The sequence below is a fragment of the Haplochromis burtoni genome, unplaced genomic scaffold (assembly GCF_018398535.1).
Source record: "Haplochromis burtoni strain Fernald_Lab_line unplaced genomic scaffold, NCSU_Asbu1 Contig_267, whole genome shotgun sequence".
NCBI classification, from domain to species: domain Eukaryota; kingdom Metazoa; phylum Chordata; class Actinopteri; order Cichliformes; family Cichlidae; genus Haplochromis; species Haplochromis burtoni.
This window is the reverse complement of record NW_024582628.1, coordinates 608,268-616,837: the sequence shown is the minus strand read 5'-3', so window position 1 is coordinate 616,837 and position 8,570 is coordinate 608,268. Positions and strand designations below refer to the sequence as shown.

Here is an 8,570-nt window from a genome sequence, read left to right as displayed (position 1 = left end):
AGGAAACACATGGATGAACCATCTCATGGATCACTGACTACCAGACAGACAGGCTGCACTGTGTGAGATTGGGCTGTTTGATTTGGTGATGTGTAGTTCAGGAGCTACACGGGGAACTGTGGTGTCTCCATTCCTGTTCACCTTGCACACCTCAGACTTTAAGACTCGTACCACTGACAGAAATGAGCAAGGCACTAGTGGTTGACGAGTTGACAATGACATTGTTTTTTTGTTTTTTTATCTGTAACGTTATTAGCTCATCCAGCAGGCATGTCCATCTTTTAGATACAGTCTGTGGTTTAAAACTACAGAGAATGTGAAAAGCTAGATGAATTAATGACATAAACTGAAGTTATACACACGCCGTTTTTAATCGATCCTTTCCCCCGTTTTTGTTCCGATTTGATCTAAAAATTGTGCTTTCGTTTGTTTTCACGTGTTTTTACACACTTATTACGAATTTTAATTTCATGCACAGAAAAATAAGATATTCATCCAACTATTAACTTGTGTAAGTTATAAATCAACAATTCCATTTTTGGATCACATATTTAAATGTGTTCATTCTATGTAAAATCCCATGTGGAAAAGGAACAACAGAGGTTTGTGTTTTATATCCTCTTGCATTTAAATGACCTGAGAAGAAGTAGATGAATGGATGGATGAATAGACGGATGGATGGGTGAATTTAGTGTTAGAGGTAACGGGGCTCTTGATATATTTTCTGGAATGGATAACCCATCATTTGACCAAATGCACTGAATGATGCACTTGGCTCATTTTTAGGTATTCTCTCTCAGTGCCCCATCCAATGACCTCTGGCTGCTTATGGACTTTGAAAATATAATGAGCACCCTCTCGAGCAAACTAAATGCCAGGATCACCTGAACTGCACTTTAGATTCATTTAATTTGCCAAGTAAAAATGACACATTGTGGAAAAAATGCACAGAGATGAATTAAAATGACCCCAAAATTGAAAGTAATAAATGTAAAGAGAAAATGCCCAAAGAAAAGCAGAACAGAAAAATTCTGTTAAGTTCACAGAATAGAGCCATATCTGTACTTTGAACAAAACTAATTATGATGTGACTGGTTGCATAAAGGTAACATGTTGCTGTTTGGCAGGTTTGGTTTTTGATCATTTGATTATAGATGAAGGCATGAAATTGGCAATGTCTCATTGCAGCTTGAAGAGACGACTGATGAAATCACTTGAGATAATCTCTCGAAACATTTAGAAGAAGAACATGCAAAACCTGCAAAAATTGAAAAAGGAATGTTTTTCATTTGTTTTTCATTATTCATTGCATCTTTAAAGTTTCATTGAGCCTTTGCTGTTAAATGTCATCTTTACATGTGCCAAGTCAGCGCTACCATATGTAGAAGCGTCACTGTGCTCCTTTCAGATTAATCCTGTGGATTGAGGTCAAATGACCCAGATCGGGTGTGTTTGATGTCGGCCGTTTTGTACACACAAGAACATTTTAGAGAAAGACTAAAACCCTCACATCACAGAAAAAACAAAGGTCCCTGTATGCAGTAAATCAACCCTCCACTAATTTCAAATTTCAACTTGAGTTATTTAGTCATGTCTTACGTTCTTCTTTTTAGAATAATGGAATTCCAACATTTATCACGAAAAACTGTATATTATTTTATATATACTTTTACAGATTATTCATAAACTTACATTTTTGGATTCCTTCCTCAGATTTTGGGTATATTTTTGAGGCTTTTCATCAGTACCAACACTTCCACTCCCCTCAGTAGTGACAGATATCAGCTTCTTCAGACACTGCCATTTTTAATGCCCATTGACTCTGGAGCTGTTTTTCTATTGCCTCTTCAATTTGATCCACTAGTGTTGCTGATTTCAAGACCTTTGCATGCACATTTTCTGCAGTGAGCATACTTTTGTAACGTTTTGGGATTTTGTTGCAATTTTAGCTTCTATCTGTATTTTGTAAGATAGTCTCTCTTACAGGCTGCACAGAAAAATGAAGGGAACACTAAAACAGCTTCTAGGAGCCTGGTGAAAGCAATGTTAAAGTTAAAAAATTTTACTGATACAGAGCAAAATGTTTTAACAAAAGTTCAAATCTGAAATCACAGACCAAGCCTGTTCAGTTGTGTTCATGTATGCCTGACAGCCCCTGAGCATGTTTCTGATGAGACAGTGGACGGTGTCCTGGGGAATCTCCCAGAATATTTGGCAGGGTTGACACACTGAGGCCTTTCCCTTAGAGAGAGAGCAAAGAGTTCAGTCATTTGGGAGGGTTTTAGAGTAGAGCCGTTATTGGTCCACATTGAAAGGAGGAACCATCTCAACTACCCCTGCAATCTGGCCCCCAGATAAGAGCAAGAAACTCCGGTCACACGAGGCCAGGCATTGCCCTTTGTCGGGAATCCAGGGCCCACTGCATCAGCATAAACTCTCGATGATGGATTCCATCCCAGCACCGTCGAGTACTTTACGGTGGCACCGACCTGTGAGCACTAAATGCCACCCTCATGGATTCTGTATCTGACAGTTTATTTGAATCAGGCACCTGAGTAGCCTGCTGGAGGCCATATTGTAGGTCTCTGGCAGTGCTCCCCCTGTTCCTCCCACAGTTATTACAGTTTGAAAATGTTAAGCTTTAGTTTAGCGTCTATTAGTTTGAGTCTTAGTTTTAGGCTTTAATGATTATTTTTGTATGCAGGGAATATATCAGAGGCAAAATAGTACAGGTATTACAATAAAAACACACAACCTTTTGAACGCAGTTGACTCAAAGTGTTGCAGACGTCCAAAGTCTCAATAAATATATCTGTCAAAGCCTCATCAGGCAAGTTTTAATACATGTTTTATTTATGTATTTATTTATACCAAATTAATTAAATCATTTCAGTCCAAAATTCAAAATTTTATTTGTATTTTAGTTAACAATTTAAAAATATATATATAATTTTAGTTTTTAGTTTAGTTGTAGTTAACTGTAATAACCTTGGCTCCTCCTCACACCAAAGAGCAGAGAAGTAATTATTGTCCTACTGGTGACAGTAGGACAATAATGGTACATCTGATCAAACATCTTCCAGTTTCAAACTACCTGCAGGAACACAACATTTAAACACACATCTGTGATGTATTTTATTTGTCTGCTAATTTGAAATTCAAAGGTTTGTACATATGTTTAATTATCTGTGTGTGCACTGCACTGAGCAGAGGGTGAGGACTTGGCAGTGCCTGCAAGACTGTTGGGCACATGACTGCCACCTCCCTTATCACGGCCACCACAGACTGCTTTTCTTTACAATCCTTCAAAGGGCCAGAAACTTAGTCAGTTGACAGTTCTCAAAGAAGATCAGCCATAGAGTCAATTGGAATCTATTTGTTCTAGATGTTAGTAAAACTATACAAATCTAACAAATTAACTTTTCAATCATCACTATTTCTGAATACCAGTATGTGCATCATAGGTTAGTACTTACTGTGCTATATCATCATTTTCGAATGCTTGCTTACAGTCAGCTTAAGTTGTATCAGGTAACATCAGGTAGTTTTAAATGTTAAACCATACAGTGGTAAATGGTAAGATAATGAACTGTGCTCATTTGTGTCTTTTTTTAAATGATCTGTTCCCAAACTTTCTGTCAGGTCCCTTTCATCACTGCAATTTTTAAAAAAAGCCAACCAAACCTAAAAACCACTGTATGCTGTAACTTCTGTTATTGGCTCTACAGTTCACCTGTTGTCACTTTCATTTGCACCTTCATTCAAATGGACATGCATGAGCTTTCTTTTTTAAAAATTTATTTTTAGGATGTAGAGCTCTTCTCTTCCTCATTCCATGTCTCCTCCATCAAAGTGACCTTTAGACTGACACAATCTGTAAGTCTTAAGAAGTCAAAGTCCCAATTCCTAAAATGCGTCTGAAGGAAAGAGGGCGCACTGGTGTTATCCTTAGCAAAACTCTTTTCAGCACTACCAGTTATAAAAGAGGTGTGACTTGCAAATGTAAATGTATAAGTGTTTAAGTAATAATTATATAAAATGATTTAACATTTCTGTTACCGGTGGTAGAACAATCCAAATATCGATAGTAGCAATACTGATGGTATTGGTGTTGAATTGATCCAAGCACGATAGGATCAATACTTTGTTTCTGTCCCACTGAATTGTGTTAAGTAAATTATTTTAGGGGGAATTAAAAAATATACCTCACGCATTCATTCTGAAAAATGCCGCCTGCATCTTTTTGTGATGTCATGTCTATTTTATTTGTAGCCTGTAGCAGTTTGAACAACAGAGGTTCACCCAAAGTGTTTTAGAGACATGTACATTTACATTCCAGAGCTTCAAAGAAACAAAACCCTGTTTTAGAATACATGAATAACTGGATGGAGTGTTTTATGCTTTGTTGTGTTGTCTATTGTGGATTTAGCGGTCAATAAAATGTGTTCAGAAACTGATGACAACTCATGTAATAAGTCCTGCCACTCTGATCTCCCCAACACAAGCTGCTTATGATGGTTATCAGTATTGGTACTGGCAATACTTACTTCAGTACTTGGCATAGATCATGCCAATATTTGCAGTAACCCACAGCACTACTCTTATCCTTCTTTGTGTGTGTCTGTGTGTGTGTTTGTAATAAACACACAAAAATGTATAACATCCTCATTTTTTCCTTACATTACAAAGAGGAAATATAATTAAAGCTAAATTCATAAGAACAAGCCAAGCTCATCTGACAGAGATTAAAGTGCAGCAGTAGACCAGACAGACATTTTCAGAAGCAATCCATATGAATTTAATATAATTAAATTAAATTATAACTAATTATTAATTATCATTAATTATTAAAATATTATATAACTATTAAATTATTATATTAAAGACGTGTACTTTGTTTAAACGCTTAAAACGCCAAAATCTATTGTCTTTTTCTCCGCTGTGGTGTTTCCACGCCACTCCAAATCAGGGTCTAGGGATGGTGACAAAAAACAAAAAAGCTGGGCTGCTCGGATCACGATCTAAAACGGAGACGGGGCAGGCAGCGCCGCCCTCTGTGGTGCGCAACAGCTCAACGTCAGGCAGCGGCTCACTCAGGAAATTCAAATAGCGATCTGTCCACAACACAGCCGCACGCATCTTTATGCTCCAAGGTCATCGCAGCCGGCAGCCCGCGGAGGACACGCACGCACAGCCTCCTTCAGAAGGTAAAGTAACATCGAGTGCCCGGTTGTCATTGACTGCAGTGAAGGACGCGCCGACGTTGCCGGTGAGCCCGAGGATTAACCGAGCGATGCAGGGATGCGTGTGCGCTGCGGTGAATGAGCGCTGTAGCCTGTCAAGACAGCGGCTTGCGGCGCTGCAAGTGTCCCAGTCGGATGGGTGACCGCATTTTATGATGCGTTCAGGAGCCTTTGAAGAGAGGAGAGAAGGGAAACCCATCTGCCGCTTTGCTGTCAGTTGTCGCAGGTGGAAGAGCTGAGGTGCACAGTCCTAAAATATATTTGCACTGATTTTTGGGCTGTTTTGAAGCATCCGGTTTAGTAGGCCGTGAGCATTAAGACTGGCTTCATCCGGTCAATATCCGGTCTCTATCAGCAGCATCATATGATTAGGCTGCAGTGCTGAGGAATCACTCTCCAGTTCCTGCGCCTTTCCAGCTATAGGCATTTCTGATCGAGTCGAACTTTGAAAGAGAAAAAAGTGTATTATTATCTTAGGATGTCACAAGTATTTATGTCCACGTCAGGTCTGGTTCACTCCTGCTCAGTTAGTGATCTGTATGAATAACTTCACATTCTGCATGTGATGAGTACCCTATGTGTATTTAGCTTAAATGGCAAAAAGCTTACACGACCCCAGTTTTAGGTTTGAATAGAAGTGAAAAAATTAAGTCTGTAGTTTGTAATCTATGATCCTGTCGTGCAAGTTGGCTGTGACAGAGCATCTTAGCAGGTTATCAAATATGTGGTTGTAACAGCGCCCTCCGTGGTGAGATGCTAAAATGCTAAAGCACAGGCAGAGTTGTAAACTGAAGATCAGTAATTAAGTTCTAGGTGGCTTACAGTAGCTAGTATAAACCGGATTTATCAAACCACTTGTGGCCATAGGAGCAGAACTGAAATGTTCTGAGTCGAGTTTCAGTTTGTTAAATGTCTCATGAGTACAACTTTTCAGTCACAACTTGTTATTGTCATTTTAATGACATTTTGCTAGCAGATGAAAAGGTCTTTTGCATCCATTATTTATTTGCATTAGATTTACATGGGACTATGCATAAACTTTAAAAAAAAACTTTAAAAAGCTCACAAGTATTTGGAAATACTGTTTTTAACTTTCTTGCTGAGAGTCTGATAATAATATTGTTACCCGCACCAAAAAAATGAAACTACCATCAGCAGCTAGTTAGCTTAGTATAGCATATAAACTGGTCAGCAGCTAGCTTGCTTTGTTCCAAAGGAAAGAAAAATAAAACATGTTTCAGCTCCTCCAATGCTCACCAGTTAACATGTCAAATCTGTACATCTGTGTTGTTTTATGAGGAGATGTGTGGGACAGTTTTTTGACCAGGTGCAAGCACGGCTAACCAGCGAAAACGTATCATTGCTATAAAGTAATACGTGTGATATTAGTCATCTGTGTTCCTTTAACTTACTTTACTGATATGTCCAGAATTTTCTTATGATTAGAATTTCCATTTTAGCTTTTTTTTTAATATCCTAAGTTTGTTATATCATGCCCTTCCATCAGAAACGAAGTTAGCATTTTTCTCTATTTAGTCTCCGTCCCATTTTGATTGTTTTTAATGTTGTCTTGTCTGTAGATTTAACCTAAACAGTCTGCAGTTGACAATGTCCACACTGTTTGTTTCTCCGAAAGCAGTGACCTTTCTGACCATGTGGGCAGAAATCTTAAAATGTGTGTTGTTGTTTGTTTTTAACTAAGTTACTCTTTGGCTAGCATTTATGTCTTTGCCTGAGGAGATTGTTGTTGTGGTCAGAAGTTTAGATTCACTCTTCATGAGCATGAATGTCATGGTAATTTATTTGAACTTTTTTTCTGGGTGGAATGATTGTACAGCATACATCTTTAATGTCTTTTAAGAAAAACAAGAATTAGGTGAACAAATTTGAATTCATTTTATATTTGTCTCTAATGCACACAGGGCCAGTATTCATAAAGACTCAAATATATAGATTCATTTAAATCAATTAATAATTGAATTGGTTCTAGGGCTAGGTTTCAAAGGCTTATTCAGTTTATCTTTGCGAGCATAAAACGTATTTGTTTGACATCATTCCAATACTCAAAACAATGGGGAAGTCCAGCTAACTCCACAATTTTCAAACTGACACAAATTAGGAAAGTCTCTTGAGGTTCATAAGTACAAGTTGTTTTTATGTGTCATCACTTTTCCAAAATCTGCATGAAGACCTAAACCGTCAGTCTAAGGTGAGAGGAAATTGGTTAGGAGATCCAGAAACAATCCAGGAATCACCACGGCTCCGGCTTGCCATGAACTGAAAAGTGCTGAAACAACACCATCACTGTCCACGGAGAAGTAAGTTTTAGATGGACATGGGCTAAGGGTGCTAACCAGCAAAAGAAACCCTTGCTCCAAAATAAACAACTTCAAGCTCAATTGAAATTTGCAGCTATACACATAAAAAACAAAAATGCCTATTAGAGCTTTTTTTTGGTCACATTAACAAGAGGTACAGTATATTTGAATGGAGTTAAGGTGAGGCTGTCAAACCTGAGAACACTGTTCCAACTGGGATGATCTGATATCCTCGTGTCGGTGTTGTTCCCACATCATCATAATAAATGTTGTTCCAGGTTCAACATTGCAAGTGACCAATCACATTGTTGTGACGTCCCCCTTTTGTGCCTTTGAAAAATACCGCCTTAAAAAAATCTACTTCACTTGCGAGAAGAGAAACCGCTTCTGTCCGCCGATCCAGGAACTTGAATTCTTTGCATTTCAGGATACTTTCCTTTAATAAACGGTAAGCATTATACATATTGTCCTTACAGAGGCGGTTTCTCTTCTCGCAAGTGAAGTAGATTTTTTTGAAGGCGTTTGTTTTTTTCGAGGTCGCGGATGACGTCAGCAGACGGTCACTTGCAATGTTGAACCTGGAACAACATTATTTATGATGACAAGGGAACAACACGAACACGAGGATATCAGATCGTCCGTACCAACTGTCAGGCACGGTGGTGGTAGCATCATGCTCTGAGCCTGTTTTGCACAGTGGATGGAATAATGAAGGAGGACTACCTTCAAATTATTTAACTTTACTTCACATCAACAGCTGGATGATAGAAACTTGGACACAACTGGGTTTTCTAACAGGACAGGACTGTTTTGGAAACCTGCTAAACCTCTGGATTAGGTTTCATTAGTATGACCTTATGAACACTAAACATGGCGTATACTCCACACTGAGAAAATATGTTACTTACTTACTGTTAATCACTTAACATCCAGAATAGTCAAACTACAGCCAGGCCTTGGGTTTCAGCATTGTTATTTTGTCATGTAAAACCCATGTAAATGCACTCTG

At 38.4% G+C, this 8,570-nt stretch overlaps 1 protein-coding gene across 1 annotated transcript in view; it reads left to right on the top strand.

Annotated features, from left to right (window-relative positions):
- Window positions 1-4,981: 4,981 nt before the first annotated feature.
- Window positions 4,982-8,570, top strand: part of zgc:165507 (monocarboxylate transporter 2) — a 28,184-nt gene continuing 24,595 nt past the window's right edge. Inside the window, exon 1 of the mRNA XM_005939239.3 lies at window positions 4,982-5,207. The gene's annotated coding sequence lies outside the window, so the exon portion shown is untranslated. The remainder of the gene's footprint in view (window positions 5,208-8,570) is intronic.